The sequence below is a fragment of the Macaca thibetana genome, chromosome 20, assembly GCF_024542745.1.
Source record: "Macaca thibetana thibetana isolate TM-01 chromosome 20, ASM2454274v1, whole genome shotgun sequence".
Taxonomy (NCBI): Eukaryota; Metazoa; Chordata; class Mammalia; order Primates; family Cercopithecidae; genus Macaca; species Macaca thibetana.
In genome coordinates, this window is record NC_065597.1 from 57,119,901 (window position 1) to 57,138,627 (window position 18,727).

Consider the following 18,727-nt stretch of genomic DNA (forward strand, 5'->3'; position numbering starts at 1 on the left):
TCTCTACTAAAAACACAAAAATCAGCCGGGCATGGTGGCGGGCACCTGTAACCCCAGCTACTCAGGAGGCTGAGGCAGGAGAATCGCTTGAACCCAGGAGGTGGAGGTTGCAGTGAGCCAAGATCGCACCACTGCACTCCAGTCTGTGTGAAACAGTGAGACTCTGTCTCACACACACACACAAAAAAGAATAAATGCTATAATTCCGAGAAGGAATAAAAATTTATTTTTCTGATTGTGTTGTGTATATATAAATGTATGTGCACATGTGTGTGCGTATACATGCTTCTTTCCCCTTTTTCAGATGCAAAGTAAAAGCTCTGCAGGACATGAAGATACAGCATGCTAACAAAATACATAATAAGAAAATCTGAGACGTTAGTCTTCATCAATTTCTTCATCCAGTTCAAAGACAATTAAAGAGGTGCCATCAAAAATCACATTTAATCAGAATAAAGAAGAAAGGAAGAAAGCTTGCTTGAGATTGAAAATGAAATTTTGGAATCAAAATTCTATCCACTTTTCATTCTCTCTTTCTCTTTTCTTTTTTTGACAGGGTCTTGCTCTGTCACCCAGGCTGCAGTGTAGTGGCATGATCATAGCTCACTGCAGCCTCAAATTCCTAGGCTCAAGCCATCCTCCCACCTCAGCCTCCTAAACAGCAGAGATTACAAATACTCACCACCGTTCCCAGCTAATTTTTTTTTTTTTTTTTGTATTTTTGTAGAGACAGTGTCTCACTGTGTTGTTCAGGTTGGTCTCGAACTCCTGGGCTCAAGTGATCCTCCCACCTTGGCCTCCCAAAGTGCTGGATTACAGGCAAGAGCCACTGTGCCCGTGCTCTCCATTTTTCTTTTCTCTCTCTCTTTTTTTTTTTTTTTTTTTTTTGAGACGGAGTCTCTGTTGCCCAGGCTGGAGTGCAATGGTACGATCTCAGCTCACTGCAACCTCCGCCTCCCAGGTTCAAGTGATTCTCCTGCCTCAGCCTCCTGAGTAGCTGGGATTCTAGGCATGCACCACCATGCCCAGCTAATTTTTGTATTTTTAGTAGAGATGGGGTTTCACCATGTTGGTGAGGCTGGTCTCGAACTGCTGACCTCGTGATCTGCCCACCTCAGCGTCCCAAAGTGCTGGGATTACAGGCGTGAGCCACCGCGTCCGGTCTTCCACTTTTCATTAACTTAGAGATTAAGTTTTTTTCTTGGAACATGAAAGCACAACCCAGATGTAAAGCCATTTACAAAGATGGCACATGCTCTAAATCAATCATCATGAAGTTTTGCAATTCACTAGTATTTGATAATGGCCACTTGTCACAGTCAGCAAGAGACCTTACCCAGTCCTCGCCTTCCATCCTAACTGGCTTACCAAATGCCCTATATTGAGGCATCACATTTTTTTTTTTTTTTTTGACGGAGTCTTGCTCTGTTGCCCAGGTTGGAGTGCAGTTGCACGATCTCGGCTCACTGCATCCTCCACTGCCCAGGTTCAAGTAATTCTCCTTCCTCAGCCTCCCGAGTAGCTGGGATTACAGGCGCCTGCCACCACACCCGGCTAATTTTTGTATTTTTAGTAGAGATGGGGTTTCACCATACTGGCCAGGCTGGTTTCAAATTCCTGACCTCAAGTGATCCACCCACCTCAGCTTCCCAAGGTGCGGGGATTACAGGCGTGAGCCACCAGACCTGGCCAAGGCATCACATTCTTGACTTATAAACTTAAAATATTTCTAAAAAGTACAACAGAGGTTATCTGGAATGGTACTCCCCGACCATATGGTGACTAGCCGTTAGGACGGAATCTCATAGGATTCTTTCAATTCCAGCCTTCTGTGAACACACAAATAGCTCCAAAACCTGTGGAACATTACTCTCTGTAGCCTTAAAGCATATTTAGAAATCATGGTTACCAGGATATGATGTTGCTTTGGCCCCTTCACTAATCTCCACCCTGGGAGATCAACAAGCGGTTATTACCCCAGCATCAGGCTGAATCATCCTCCTACTTACACACAGAGCTGAGTCCCATTTTACCAACTCCATCATTGAAGCTGCATACGTGTCCAGATAACAGAACTTACCAAGCAGCAAAGTGCAAGACCACGTGCTCCCATGTGGGTTTCAGATATAACCATTTTTTTAAAAAACCAAGGCTGTGATACTTGGTATTTCTTGATAAAATATGCCCAGATTATGGTGTTATTTAACATCTTTGTAACTGATTACACATTTTCTCTAGTGTGACTAAATGAAAAGTTTAAGGAGACCCACCTACTCCCCGGTCTCCCTCCCCTGGATTTAAAGTGTGGGCCCAGGCATGGGGGATGTTCAGAAGGGCAGACCACCTCCCTCCCCACCCTTTTCAAACCTCTCACAGGGGATCTTCACCTTTTCTGTGTCACGGATCCCTTTCCACTTTGGCGGTTTGGATTCCTTCTCACAATAATGTTTTTAACAACATAAAAGTAAATACATAGGATTACGGCAAACCAATTATATTGAAATAAAGGTATCAAAATATTAAAATAAGAGCTGGTGATACAGTAATATATGTGCTTCTAAATTATGCAGTAAATAACAAGAGCTAATAGCAGGCCAGTTAACTACTGTAATTTGAAAGGTGTGACAAGTGTAAATGGTATTTCTTGATTTCTGCAACAACTGTAATGTGACATGAGAATGTCTGTGGTTGCTGTCAGGGACAAACTCACAGATACTATGGAAACTACTGAGGTTTGTTGCCCACATTCATACTTAAAGGAGACGCTGGATTTAAGTGAGAGATTAGTGAAAATAAAGAGAGAATTTATTGCCCCTTCCAAGTTCTGGGACCCCTGAATCATAGACAGTTAGTTGTGGCTGGAGCTGGGGAAGGATGGGTTTTATATCCAGTCGGAGACTGAAGACTAAGGATTTAAAAATAAACAGGATGGGGCAGGTGCAGTGGCTCATGCCTATAATCCCAGCACTTAGAGATGCCAAGGAGGGAGGATGGCTTGAGGTAAGAAGTTCAAGACCAGCCAGGGCAATCCTGTCTCTATAAAAAACATAATAAATTTTTGGCCAGGCACAGTGGCTCACGCTTGTAATCCCAACACTTTGGAAGGCGGAAGCGGGCAGATCACTTGAGGTCAGGAGTTCGAGACCAGCCTGGCCAACACAGTGAAACCTTATCTCTACTAAAAATACAAAAATTAGCCAGGTGAGGTGGCGCATGCCTATAGTCCCAGCTACTTGGGAGACTGAGGCAGGAGAATCACGTGAACCTGGGAGGCGGAGGTTGCTGCGAGCCGAGAGCGCACCACTGCACTCCAGCCTGGATGACAGAGCAAGACTCCACCTCAAATAAATAAATAAATAAATAAATAAAATTTAAAAAAATACTTGTGATTTAAAAAAATAACCAAGAGGCCGGGCGCGGTGGCTCACACCTGTAATCCCAGCACTTTGGGATGCCGAGGCAGGCGGATCACAAGGTCAGGAGATCAAGACCATCCTGGCTAACATGGTGAAACCCCGTCTCTACTAAAAATACAAAAAATCAGCCGGGCATGGTGGTGTGCGCCTGTAGTCCCAAATACTTGGAGGCTGAGGCAGGAGAATGGCGTGAACCTGGGAGGCGGAGCTTGCAGTGAGCCAAGATCGCGCCACTGCACTCCAGCCTGGGCGACAAAGCGAGACTCCATCAAAAAAACCAAAAAAACAAAAAAACAAAACAAAACAAAAAACAAAACCAAGATAAATCCTAATGGTGAAATGAGACGATCTAAAAAGAGAGAGTGACCAGAAAGTTATGAAATTTGGCCCAAAATTATTAAAGAGCTGCTATCCAGATGGCAGACGGAGTCAATGTAATATAGTGTGGTGGTTAGTGGGAAAAAAGAAAAAACTTTTCATATTTTTATTCCCAATAATTTGTGATTTTTCAGTATACCCATTAAATTTTCAAAAGAGAACTGTTATTTCCCCACTCTGTTTCAGTAAAGGGATCCCATTCAGCCAGTTGCTCAGGCCTGAAATCTCTGTTGCATTCTTGACTCCTCTCTCTCCTCCAACATCCAGTCCATCAACAAGTCTTGGTTCCAACCTCAAAACATGTCCCAAATCCAATTTATTTTACTTCCTCCTCTCCATGAGGGCATCATGTCTTCACTGTAGTTGCATCCCTGTATGCACTATTAGGTTGATTTCAGTCAATACCCCATCCAGCTGCCGGACTGATCTTTTTTTTTTTTTTTTTTTTTTTTTTTTTTTTGAGACGGAGTCTTGCTCTGTCCCCCAGGCTGGAGTGCAGTGGCTGGATCTCAGCTCACTGCAAGCTCCGCCTCCCGGGTTTACGCCATTCTCCTGCCTCAGCCTCCCAAGTAGCTGGGACTACAGGCACCCACCACCTCGCCCGGCTGGCTTGTTTTTTGTATTTTTTAGTAGAGACGGGGTTTCACCATGTTAGCCAGGATGGTCTCGATCTCCTGACCTCGTGATCCACCCGTCTCGGCCTCCCAAAGTGCTGAGATTACAGGCTTGAGCCACCGCGCCTGGCCTGGACTGATCTTTTTAACAGATAAACTGGCTGGGTGTGGTGGCTCATGTCTGTAATCCCAGTACTTGGGGAGGCTGAAGTGGGAGGACTGCTTGAGGGCAGGAGATCAACGCTGCAGTGAGCTATGATTGTACCACTGCACTCCAGCCTGGACAAAAGAGCAAGACCCTGACTCAAAAAAAATTTTTGTGTGTTGTTTTAAGCACCAACTTTGTGGTGATCTCTTGCAGTAGCCCTAGGAAACTAACATACTAATTCCCATCTTATGATTCTTAATCACATATGCAAAGTCCCTCCTTCTGCCATATAAGGAAACATATATTTACAAGGTCTGGGGATTGAATGTGGACATCTTGAGGCACTAAAAGGAAAAACCTTTGTTTCTCTACTCGCAAGACTTCTGACACCAAATATGTGGGTTTTTCACACCAAGTAATTCTCCAGTTCTCTGCAGATACCACCTGGGCATCCTACAATTTATTATGTATTTATTTATTTTTGAGATAGGGTCTCACTCTGTTGCCCAGGCAGGAGTGCAGTGGCATGCTAATGGCTCGCTGCAGTCTCCATCTCCCAGGCCCAAGTGATTCTCCCCGCTCAGCCTCCGGAGTAGCTGGGACTACAAGTGTGTGCCATCACACCCAGCTAATTTAAAAAATTTTTTGTAGAGATGGGGGTCTCACTATGGTGCCCAAGCTGGTTGCAAACTCCTGACCTTACGCAATCGTCCCGCCTTGGCCTCCCAAAGTGCTGGGATTACAGGCACTACAATTTAATTAAACTCTGACACTAACTACCCACAGTTAGTGCAGACCCCACAGAAGGCCCACAGGGAGCTCACAGGATAAGGGCTTAGTCCCACAAGAATACGTTCCACTACAGATGCCAGTCACAAGGAATGGGTCTCCAGGTTATTCACACTTCTGTCTGATGTGGCTACAAATTGGGGGCTCCCACAACCCCCTCCTCAAGTTCGATAATTTTCTACAACAGCTGACAGAACTCAGGGAAAACACTTTACTAAATGGTGGGGCAAAGATTGGAGTCTAGATGTGCCTGGCGTACTGCTTCGCACAGGCTCTCTGAACTGGTTCCTTTTTTTTTTTTTGAGATGGTATCTTGCACTGTCACCCCGGCTGGAGTGCAATGGCACAATCTCAGCTCACTGCAACTTTGGCCTCCCGGGTTCATGCAATTCTCCCACCTCAGCCTCCCGAGTAGCTGGGACTACAGGCGTGCACCATCACGCCCAGCTAATTTTTGCAGTTTTTTAAGTAGAGATGGGGTTTCACCACGTTGGCCAGACTGCTCTCAAACTCTTGACCTCAAGTCATCCACCAGTCTCGGCCTCCCAAAGTGCTAGGATTACAGGTATGAGCCACCGTGCCCAGCCCTGAACTGGTTCTTAAACAGCCATGGAGAAACAGCAGGAAGAAAGAACGGAAGCAGTACTGAGTGCCCCTGAGAAAGGGCCACCCACATGTCAAACCTCCAGCAAGAGGGAGTCACTAGAGAGTTTATACATCTCAGCATGTCCCAAATTCAGGAAACAGCTTTCCTTCCTCCCTCTATTTGAAGATTAATGTGAATATAAAAAGCAAAGATGATTTACTATCCTCTTGGGACTCTCTGGCCTCCGAAATTACTGACACAGAAATCTACTCTTCTATAAGACAAAATAAAAGGATTTTTTTTTTTCTATCAAGAGGGCACAACAGCAATTTTCCGCCGTGCCACCATTTAATTATAATCTTTAGTATGAAATGCAGTTTCTTGTGCCACTCTGAAGGCAGGAGCATTTTCAGTTCCACTATCAGCCTCAGCACAAATAGATCATCATACGGCTGGAGCTTGTCCTCAAATGACACGGTGACACTTTTGTTTTCACCTCCGCTTTTGGTCACAAGATACCTTTCATCAACATGAACATATCATGGGTTCCCTGCACCCCCACCACCTTTTTTTTTTTTATTCAAGGATAAAACTTAGCTGAAAAGACATTTCACCCAAAGCAACCTTTTCTTTTCAAAAACACAATCTTTGTTTCATTGAAGGTCTCAGTTTTAATGATGTCTTTCATGAGCCTTCCCTTCTGGGACATGACACCAGAAAGGCAGTGGAGCACTTTTGCTTATTTAGTTATTTATTTTTGCAAATGAATCTGACCGATTCTCAGGGCCATTCTTTTTGGCCAAAATAGAAATTTAAACTTTTTCTCTTCTTAATATGCTAGCAAATAATTTCATTGCCTCTGATTTGCTGGTTGAGTCACGACTATATACTACAAAAGAGGATGGTGCTGGATTCATAAACAGGACTGAAGCCAACGGGAGATATGACATCATCCACCCCTGTTGAAAGGTAAGGACAAAAACACCCTCATCACACTTCAATTAGAGTATGTGGCTGATCATTTTTTTCTTTGTCTGTGTATTTGTTTTTGAGATGGAGTCTCGCTGTATCACCCAGGCTGGAGTGCAGTGGCACCATCTCGGCTCACTGCAACCTCTGCTTCTCAGGTTCCAGCGATTCTCCTGCCTCAGCCTCTTGAGTAGCTGGCATATCACAGGCGTGCACCACAATGCCTGGATAATTTTTTTTTTTTGTATTTTTAGTAGAGACGGAGTTTCGTCATATTGGCCAGGATGGTCTCAAACTCTTGATCTCAGGTGATCTGCCCATCTTGGCCTCCCAAAGTGCTGGGATTCTAGGCATGGCCACCGTGCACGGGACATGGCATCTTTCAATCTGTCTCATACAGCCAGGTTTCTCCCTGTCTCATTACTGATCACTTTAAGGACCAGGTGACAGAAGGGGCAGTAGAGCAGAGTAATTAGCCATGCTCTTAACAGTGCATAGACTCTGCAGCTAGGTTGCCTATGTTCAAATCCTGCCTACGCTATGCACTGGCTCGAGATCCTGGGCAAAGACTTAATTTCTCTCTGCCTCAGTTCTTTCTTAGAAATATGCCTGTGGGCCAGACGCAGTGGCTTATGCCTGTAATCCCAGCACTTTGGGAGGCCGAGGCAGGTGGATCACCTGAGGTCAGGGGTTTGAGACCAGTCTGGCTAACATAGTGGAACCCCATCTCTACTAAAAATACAAAAATTAGTTGGGCATGGTGGTGGGTGCCTATAGCCCCAGCTACTTGGGAGGCTGAGGCAGGAGAATCACTTGAAATGGGGAGGCAGAGATTGCAGTGAGCCTAGATCGTGCCACTGCACTCTATTCTGGATAACAGAAGTAGACTCAGTCTAAAAAAAAAGGGGAAAAAAGAAGCCTGTGCCCAGAACAGCTAGTGTTCACCAAATATCCACATGTTCCTTTATGTATCCCTGCCTCCCCTGCAATTGGTTTGAAGCCATACTCTGTAAAGAGAGGTGAGAAGGTTAAGAACCTTCTAGACTAAGAAGGTTAAGAGCTGAGGGACCTCCTACATTCTTTTCTTCCTTTGCGTCAGTGACCTCAGAAGTAAGAGGACGGTCCAACTTACAACAATCTTTTTGTGAGCAAGAAATAAGCTGTTATTGCGTTAAGCCACTGGTATTTTGGTATTGTTTATAACTGCAATCTAGCCTAGCCTAGCCTAATACAACGGGGATACTATGATTTTCTACTTTGTAGGGTTGTGATGTAAGTTAAATTAGGTAATATTTGTAAAGTGCCCAGAATAATACCCAAGTAAACACTAAGTAAATGTTTGGTAGGTAGGTAAGCAAATACATAAATACACGGACAGACAGACAGAAGGAAGTAGTTGCCTTATGAGCTGCTTATGTTATGAGGGGTATACAAAATTGAAAACAACTGAGGAAAGAGCTGAGTCATGTGTCCTATTTTGTACATCACCTCTAGAGTACAATGGCAAGAATTGCTTGCATTTAAAATTTTTTTTTTTTTTTTTTTTTTTTTTTTTTTGAGACGGAGTCTCGCTGTCTCCCAGGCTGGAGTGCAGTGGCCGGATCTCAGCTCACTGCAAGCTCCGCCTCCCGGGTTCACGCCATTCTCCTGCCTCAGCCTCCCGAGTAGCTGGGACTACAGGCGCGCGCCATCTCGCCCAGCTATTTTTTTGTATTTTTTAGTAGAGACGGGGTTTCACCGGGTTAGCCAGGATGGTCTCGAGCTCCTGACCTCGTGATCCACCCGTCTCAGCCTCCCAAAGTGCTGGGATTTTGATACAGAGTTTCACCCTGTCACCCAGGCTGGAGTACAGTAGCGTAATCTCAGCTGACTGCAACCTCTGCCTCCCAGGTTCAAGTGATTCTCCTCCCTCAGCCTCCCGAGTAACTGGGGTTACAGGCACGTGCCACCACGCCTGGCTAATGTTTTGTATCTTTAGTAGAGATGGGGTTTCACTATGTTGGCCAGATTGGTCTTGAACTCCTGACCTCGTGATCCACCTGCCTTGGCCTCCCAAAGTTCTGGGATTACAGGGGTAAGACACCGTGCCTGGTCTTAAAAATTCTTATCCCTTTGCCTTTCTGCCCCTCTCTTTCTCTCTTCTTCCCAAGAGCATATCAATGAATTGGCATAAATGAAGTACACATACACTTCAATTCAACTATACACAGTATGTCTGTCCATGAAAACAGGAACCATGTGTGTCTGTTTCCATGTGTCATGTTTCCACGGCACATAGTAGATGTTTCATAAATGGTAGCCAGCTAACTTATGAATATGCCTGCTCCACAATTTTAGAGCATATTTAAGCATTCAATAATTATTAGCTGGCTGGGCGCAGTGGCTCATGCCTGTAATCCCAGCACTTTGGAAGGCCAAGGTGAGCGGATTACTTGAGCTCAGGAGTTCGAGACCAGTCTGGGCAATGTGGTGAAATCTACAAAAATTGGCCAGGCATGGTGGTGCACACCTGTAGTCCCAGCTACTTGGGAGGGTGGGGCAGGAGGATAGCTTGAGTCCAGGAGGCAGAAGTTGCAGTGAGCCAAGATCACATCACTGCACTCCAGCCCGAACAACAGAGTAAGACCCTGTCTTTTTTTTCAGACAGTAAGACCCTGTCTCAAAAAAAAAAAAAAAAAAAAAAAGGTGTTAGCTCAATAAATGAACAAATAATACAAATATTTCCCTTTAGCTGGAACATACCTGCTTGGTATAAGTACCAATAATAAAATATTATAATAGTTGGCACTAGGATTCCTCTTAGGTGGGGAACTTTGTTCAGATGAAAGGCCATTTTTCAGATGGAAAAACTGAGGCTGGAAGCATTAAGTCATCTTTGCCCAAAGTCATACAGTTGGAAGTGGTGGAGCTGGGTTTAGAATGCAGGGGTGTGATTCTAGTGCTTCCAAGCTCCTAACGACCACACTACACTGCCACTTCTTTGACTTCCAGAACATTCCTACACTTCCTTTGGCAACTGTGGGATTTGACTCACAGCCATCTTCTTCAGCTGTCTCCCCCTAGTGTTCTCAGCTACTTCATTATCTATGCTGATAATGCCTGCAACACCATGACTTTGGGTCCACATGTTTCCAATGACCCCTACCTTCCCTCCGGGTCAGCCACCCAACAGAAAGGTCACATCTTAGAATGGTTCATCACTGAAGACTGTCACATATCAAGTTCCTGAATTCCTGATGTAATCATAAACTTTTCTCTCCTTCCATCTTTCCCACCTATTATTTACTTCTAATTATGTTGGTTTTTTTTTTTTTGCTTTTACATGAGACCATAGTTTGGGAAGGTTATTGGTGTCCACCTGAAACAGGGGATCAACAAACCGTAGCTCATGGGCCAAATCTGGCCCACCACCTGTTTTTGTGAATAAAGTGTTATTGGAACACAGCCACACCCATTCATTCACATATGGTACATCTATGGCTGCTTTCATGACACAACTAGGGAGCTGAGTAACTGAAAGACCTTCTGTGGCTTGCAAAGCCCAAAAGACTTACTATCCTCTACAGAAAAGTTTGCTGACCCTTGACATAGAAAGCCATGTCCTTGTTCCCCAGGAACTCTGAGATTATTGGAGACTTGTTCTTTAGAACAAACTCAAGACTCTGATCATGTTAATTCTCCTTCTCATTGTTTCTGGGGAAAATGGGTGTAGATTTGGTGGGGGGGTTGGATTTACCTGAGACTAACATAAGAGAATTGGTTGGGAAATTGTGCACATTCAGAGCCAGGTCTCTGGAGGGGTGACCGAGACCTTCTCAGCACCACAACACTTGTCAGTTGGGCTGCACCTGCCATCTCCCCTTCCCCCTGGGCCATTTTCCCTCAATGCCATTTGAGTTTCTCAGCATGATCATAGGAAAACTCAGACCTCCATTGTCCGTCACTCCAGCCACCTCCAGTAGGGAATGGCCCCCAGCCCTCCTGGTTCACTGCCCTCCAGTAGATACCTCCCCGCCCAGGGCACATCTCCTACACTATCAAGTGCTCATAAGGAGCTTTGAACAATCTCATTTTAATGTGTTTTTAATTATTTTTTTTTTGAGACAGTATCTCACCCATGCTGGATTGAGCGGCACAACCACAGCTCACTGCATCCTAAACCTCTGGGGCTCAAGAGATCCTCCCACCTCAGCCTCCTGAGTAGCTGGGACCACAGGTGAGCACCATCATGATCAGCTGATGTTTGATTTTTTTATAGAGATGGGGTCTCACTATGTTTCCCAGGCTGGTCCAAACTCCTGGGCTCAAGCAATTCTTCTGCCTCAGCTCTCAAAGTGCTAGGAGGCATGAGCCACTGCACCTGGCCCTAATCTCATTTTAAAAAATTTTTGTTATAGAAATTTTAAAAGCTATACAAAAGTAGACAGAAAAAATTAAAATGAATCCATGTCTCCATCAACCAGCTTCAATTATACTGTTCTTCATGTCAGTTAATGGTAGCTTCCCTCCCTCACCGCTGTCCATAGAATATGTAATTTCATATATAAATATTTTGGCATGTTTCTCTAAAAAGTAATAACTTTTTAATCATGACTATGAAATCAGTATTCTCATCATCATATGTTAAATAACAATTTTTTATTTCATCAACTATTAAGTGTTCAAATTTTCAGCTGTCTCCAATTTTTTATATCGTTTCTTTGAATTGGGATCCAATTAAGATCCACACATTAGAATCTTTAAAAACAAATTGTCTTGATTCTAAGATGGACCTCACTACCCTCATCTTAGTGTTTCTGAGTTTGGTATGTTTCTTACTTTCAATGTGAACACCTAATGTAGGATTTCTTTCGAAAATTGGTTGCTAAAGCATTAACATAATTCAGAAAATATGGTAATTTATGATTTAAAAATGTAAGACATTCTTGAAAAAGGAAACAATGCTTTCACTTGTACCTACGATCCCCTGGGCCCAGTCTAGACCTTTTACTAGATCAGCTTTGCCAGTCTTCAACCCCGATTTTACCAACCATCTGTTCTCCACCCCCTTTCCAGAGCTGTGGAGGGTTGCTGGAGACAATCACATAAGCAGGCTGTTTATATGCACCACAAATTCAGGCCATCAGCTGGTCCATCCCTATTTATCCCTCATTGATTCCCTGTCGGTTTCACCACAGCAGCTGTTGCAACCCCCTCCCCTCCTCCATAAACCTCTGCCTCCCTCTCAGCAGATGCCTTCACACCTACATGAATGTGAACGTGAGTGACAGCACCCACCATGAACTTCCTTGGTGTTTCTTTCTCCACCTCAACGTCTCTCTCACTCTTAGCTCTGGTCTCAGAGGAATACTTACATATTTTTTAAATATCTGTATACATATGGAGATACATAGAAAAGTATCTGAAAAGTTCACCAAAATGTCAACAATGGTTATATCTGGGAGGCTGGCTCTTGGGTGATCTGTGCCTTTTTCTTTTGATTTTTCTGCTTTGTTTGAATTTTTTCACTCAGCATGTACCATTTTTATTATACAAAACCTGGAATAGTATTTTAAAATGTAAGCGATCTTCAGCAACATGTAGGTGATCTCTAAGAGAAAGGGACTTTAAATTTTTCCACATTCTCCATTATCCTTTGTGGTAGGCAGAATTTGGGTCCTAAAGATGTCTACATCAAAATTCCCAGCAACTGGTTGGGCATGGTGGCTTAAAACTACAATCCCAGCACTTTGGGAGGCCAAGGCAGGCAGATTGCTTGAGCTCAGGAGTTTGAGACCCACCTGGGCAACATGCCAAAACACTGTTTCTACCAAAAATACAAAAATTAGCTGGGTGCGATGGCATGCACCTGTAGCCGCAGCTACTCAAGAAGCTGAGGTGGGAGGATGGCTTGAGTCCAGGAAGTCAAGGCTGCAGTGAACTGTGATTGTGCCACTGCAGTTCAGCCTGGGCAACAGAGGGAGACCTTGTCACCCTCTCATCCCTCCCAAAAAATTCCCAGAACCTGTGAATATGTTACCTGACAATGGCAAAAGAAACTTTGCAGATGTGATTAAGTCAAGGATTTTGCAATGGGAAGGTTATCCTGAATTATCTAGGTAAGCTAATGTAATCACAGGAGTCCTTAAAAGTAGAAGATGGAGGCAAAAGAGAGTCAGAGAGGCCAGGCAAGATGGCTCACACCTATAATCCCAGCACTTTACGAGGCTGAGGCAGGTGGATCACTTGAGGTCAGGAGTTTGAGTTCAGCCTAGCCAACATGATGAGACCCTGTCTCTACTAAAAATACAAAAATTAGTCGGGTATGGTGGCATATGCCTGTAATCCCAGCTACTTGGGAGGGTGAGACAGGAGAATCACTTGAACCTGGGAGACAGAGGTTGCAGTGAGCCAAGATTTCACAACTGCACTCCAGCCTGGGTGACAGAGTTAGACCCTGTCCCCCCCGCCCCCCAAAAAAGAAAGAGTCAGAGAGATATGACTAAGAAAGAGGGTCAGAGAGATGCAACATTGTTGGCTTTGAAGAGGAATGCAGGGGCCACTAGCCAAGGAATGCAGACAGTTTCTAGAAGCTTGAAAAGGCAGGGAAACATTTTCCCCTAGAAACTCCAGAAAAGACTTAGGCTCTGCCAACACGTTGATTTTACCCCAGTGAAATCCAAGTCAAGCCTTGGATCTCCTGAATGGTATAGTAATACATTTGTGTTGTTTTAAAGCTACCAGTTCTGGGGTTATTTGTAACAGCAGCAATAGAAAATAAACACACCCCTATTTCTCCCTGTCAGTCATTTAAAATCAACATAGACTCTAAGTTGAAACAATGGCTTGCTTTGCAAACACAGCTTCAAGATAAGTCATCGTTACACTGCCAAACACATGACTTTGAGTATGTGCCATTCATTGAACTTCTGGAACCAACTCTGGGCTACCCCTCAGTTCGGCCCTTGTCCATCTTGACTTAATCCACACATTCAATGTGGGGCTCTTGATTCCCAAACCATTTCTCTTCATATCCTACTTCTAAGCTTTAGGCCAATGTTTCTGGGATGGATATCCTAAAAGCACCTCAATCTAAATGTGCCCCAGACAGGAATTGTTATTTTACCCTTGCACTTGCTCTTTTGGCTGGGTCTCTTGGCTTCCATTATGGGCCGCCCACATACCCAGGAGCAAATCTCACCATTTCAGGCACACCCCTTCTTTACCCCTAAATTTATCCTGTGTCATCCATCCATTCTACTCATCCCATGTCCCCCCTTTTCCACTAACATGGCCCTAACTCAATACTTTACGGCTGTAAAGACAGTCTTGGAACTAGTAGCCCAAACTCCAGGCTCTCCCCAATCTCAGATGTCTTCTGCACTGTCTCAGGAATTATCTTTCCAAAACAGCCTAATCCTATTTTACCTCTGCTCAAAAGCCTTTTGAATGATCTCCTGCTTATGGAATAATGCCCAAACTTCTTTCTTTTACTGAAAACGATAATCCACCTCCTAACTGCCTTCTAGCCATAGCTTCCATCTCATCCCTATGTCCTCACACACTCCAGGAGCTAGCAATGCTGGTTTCCTGTGACTGGACCAAATCTTGTCTCTTCTCCCATCTTTGGGTCTTTGGTCTGGAAGGTCACAATGTTCACCAACGGCAATAAGCCACTATTCACCATTTAGTAAGCCACATGTTACTATAAGTTGGGCTTGTTCACGATCCCATTTGTAGCTGTATCATTTCACCACATCTTCACAACTACCACATCTACCAATAAGGAACTGGAGGCCTAGAGACAGACATGCTGTGATACTTTTAAAATAAATATGTCCACACATTCTTTGATACTCCTCCCTCCCTAAGGTGGAGCTTAATTATTAAACCTCGAATGTGGCACTTGGTGACCTGCTTCTAATAGAATGTGGAGGTATGTGACTTCCAAGACTAGGTCATGAAAGGTACCATGCTTCCTTCTTGTGCCCAAATCTTTCACTCTGAAGGAGGTCAGTCACCATGTCATGAGGATACTCAAGCAGCTCATGGAAAGACCCAGATGGGGAAAATTTAAGGCCTCCAAACAACAACCAGCACCATATTTGTGCACCATCTTAAAAGCAGAACCTCCAGCCCCAGTTGGGCCTTCAGATGACTGCACCCCCTGTGACATCTTGACTACAACCTCATGGGAAACTCTGAACCACAACCACCCAGCTAAGCTGCTACCAAATTCCTGACCCAGAGAAACTATAGGATAATATCTATGACTTTAAGTCACTAAGTTTTGTGGCAATTTGTTACACAGTAATAGATAAACACTTGCCCAAGATCATAGGATCAGTAAGTGGTGATTTGTTTTGTTTTGTTTTTTTATTTTTTTGTTTTTTAAGAAAGAGTCTCACTCTGTCACCCAGGCTGGAATGCAGTGGTGCAATCTCAGCTCACTGCAACCTCTGCCTCCCGGTTCAAGCGATTCTCCTGCCTCAGTTTCTGAGTAGCTAGGATTACAGACGCATACCACCATGCCCAGCTAATTTTTGTATTTTCAGTAGAGACAGGGTTTTGCCATGTTGGCCAGGCTAGCCTCAAACTCTTGACTTCAGGTGATCTGCCTGCCTCAGCCTCCCAAAGTGCTGAGATTACAGGCATCAGCCACTGCACCCAGCCAGTGGTGGAGATTTGAATACTGGTTTATCTATCCCAAAAGCTCAGGCTCCTAATTCTGCCTAAAGTATACTGTAGTTTAATTTCACTTCCTTTAAAAAGCCTTGACAGAGTCTCCCCCTCAAAAGTAATCTTCATCCAATCTGTATCATTAAGCCGTACTCAAAATGTCCATCCATAATACTCGTATAATCACCTTATTTGCCCAAGTCCCGTCTCACTTCATGGTTGACTTCCCAGCTGTGGGCTCTCAGCTTTAGTACCTACATCCTAGTGTTGTTGTGAAGATTAAATGAGATGGCATATATCAAAGCACTTAGTGAAGAAATGACTCAATTATACTATTCATTAGTTCCTGGATGCAGCGCTTTTTCTATCCTATGGATGGATAAGCTCTTAATCCTGGCTATATATTAGAATCACCTAGGAAGCTTAAAAAAAAAAAAAAAAAAAAAAAAAAAGCAAAAAAACAATGCCCAGGCTATACCTGAAGATTATGATTTGATCAATCTGGGTGAAGTTAGGTACCAATATTTTTCCAAAGTTCCCTGGGTGATTTTATTTTATTTGTTTATTGAGACAGAATCTTGCTCTGTCACCCAGGCTGGAGTGCAGTGGTACCATTGATACAGGAGTGCTGGGAAGGGAAGATCGTGGTCCCTTTAAATAATACAGAAGGTGGTAGGGGAAGTGCTGCATAGAGGAGGGCGTGGTCCTTGGCTAGGGCTCCACCTCCAGGGACCTAGATGAGAACGGGCATTTCCTGCCCAAATGTTGCATTTCCCACCCAAATGTTGCATTTCCCAAGACCACCCTGGCTTGCCACGCACCCCCATCCTGGGCATATAAAAGCCCGAGACCCTAGCAGGCAGACACACAGGCAGCCAAACGTGGACAGAAACACATCAGTGTAAAAAGACACAAGCAGCTGCTCATCGAGAGGATGTTGAGAGGAGCACGCTGGCAGAAGAGCACAGGGACAGGCACAGGCACCTGGCAGGATGAGACTGAGTTTGGCCAGGGCAGTTAGTCGGAGGAGAGCTGTAGCCGCCCAGCAGCCCAACTCCATGGGAAAAACCATGGAGCCCTTCTGGCTCCTCCATTGGCTGAGAGCTACTTCCACTCAATAAAACTTTGCACTCATTCTCCAAGCCCACGTGTGATCTGATTCCTCCGGTACACAAAGGCAAGAACCTGGGATACAGAAATTCCTCTGTCCTTGCAACAAGGTAGAGGGTGAATTGAACTGGTTAACACAAACCGCCTACAGATGGCAAACTAAGAGAGCACCCGGTAACATATGCCCACTGGGGCTTCAGCTATAAATTCACCTATAGACACCACCATTGGGTGGGAGCCCCACAACCTGCCTATCTGTATGCTCCCCTAGAGGTCTGAGCAGCAGGGCACTGAAGAAGCAAGCCACATCCCCGTTGCATGCCCTGCGAGAGGGACAAGGTAACTTTTCCTGTTTCACCATCTTGGCTCACTGCAACCTCTGCCTCCTGGATTCAAGCAATTCTCCTGCCTCAGCCTCCCAAGTAGCTGAGATTACAGGCACGCACCACGATACTTGGCTAATTTTTGTATTTTTAGTGGAGATGGGGTTTTACTGCATTGGCCAGGCTGGTCTCGAACTCGTGACCCCAAGTAATCTGCCCACCTCGGCCTCCCAAAGTGCTGGTTTAAAGTTCTGAAACTACTGGACTAAATCAGAGGTTCTCAACCAGAGGCAATTTTCCCTCATTCCCGTTGGGGACATACAGTAGTGTCTGGAGATAGTCTTGATTGTCACAACTGGTAGGAGGGTGCTACTGGCATCTAGTGGGTGGAGGCCAGAGATGCTGCAAAACATCCTACAATGCACAGGTCATAGCTCCTTACAGCAAAGAATTATCCAGTCCTAAATGACAATAGTGCCAAGGTTGAGCCAACCTGGATTGGATATTTCCCGGCTCCTACCTTGTTCTCCTTAAGAATTTTGGTTTTTACTTGCTTCTCTGACTATTCCTACTTGAGACAAGAAGAATGCAGCATTTGAGTTCCTGCCTTGGACCAAATCTGGGCACTAACCAGCTTGGCCGCTGCCCCAGCTGGGCTGGCTCCAGGCCCACCAGGAAGGGCACGTGGATGGTCTCATGCTTCCCCACTTCCCTTTAATGCTTTGTTAACATTTGTATTACAACACTCACTACAGAAAGTACAGCAAGTCGTAAACACGTCTCCCTCACCCCAAGGGCCAGGGCCATACTTTATTCATCTCTGTTTTTTCCACAGCACCAAGCTCTGTTCAGTTGAACTGGGTAGGTGTTCAACAGATATTCATTGCATCAAATAGATTAATATCACTTTAATTTTTATCATGCATCTGGGCATCTCTTTGAAAGGTAATGGATGTAGAGAATACAAATGCCAGTTAAAGCAAGAGCTCTTGTGTTTCTGTTCCTGTGGAGTGCAGCTGAAATGACTGCTACTGCTTCTTTACGGTGTATTTACATGAGCATCCTGTGGACATCAGTGCCATTTAAAATTAAGATATTTGGATCAATAATCTAAGAGGATTCTTATTAGAGAAGTTCTCTTATTTTTAAGATTATTTTTCATTGGTTATTACAAATGGAAAAATGTTTTATCTTCAAGGCAAAGCAGCAACTCAGAGAATGATACTCAAACTTGTCTTAGAAAAATATATGTAAATCAATAAATTTGGGGCTATACATTTCATAGCGGATAAAATCAGGCACAGGTTTAAAAGCTAAATAAGAAACAAGGTTTTCCGATGTCTCTCTCCTTTCAATGTGTAATCTTAGATTAAAAAAAAAAACTGGTTAATATCTGGGGTTTTTTAAATTCTCAAAATTGCAAAAGTCAGCCAAAGGTCTGTTCATCTTGGCATTCTCAAAGAGGGCAGATTTAAGTAAAATATGTGACAACTGAGAACTGAGAATCTAAACTCTTCTTTGAGACAGAATCTCACTCTGTCCCCTAGGCTGGAGTGCAGTGGTGTGATCTTGGCTCACTGCAACCTCTACCACCCAGGTTCAAGCGATTCTCCTGCCTCAGCCTCCCAAGTAGCTGGGATTACAGGCACGTGCCACCATGCCCAGCTAATTTTTGTATTTTTAGTAGAGATGGGGTTTTGCCCTGTGGGCCAGGCTGGTCTTGAGCTCCTGATCTC

At 44.3% G+C, this 18,727-nt stretch overlaps 1 protein-coding gene across 3 annotated transcripts in view; it reads right to left on the bottom strand.

Moving 5' to 3' along the window:
* The window catches only part of IQCK (IQ motif containing K), a 959,718-nt gene that overhangs the window by 74,381 nt on the left and 866,610 nt on the right, over positions 1–18,727 (bottom strand). The gene's annotated exons all lie outside the window — the stretch shown is intronic.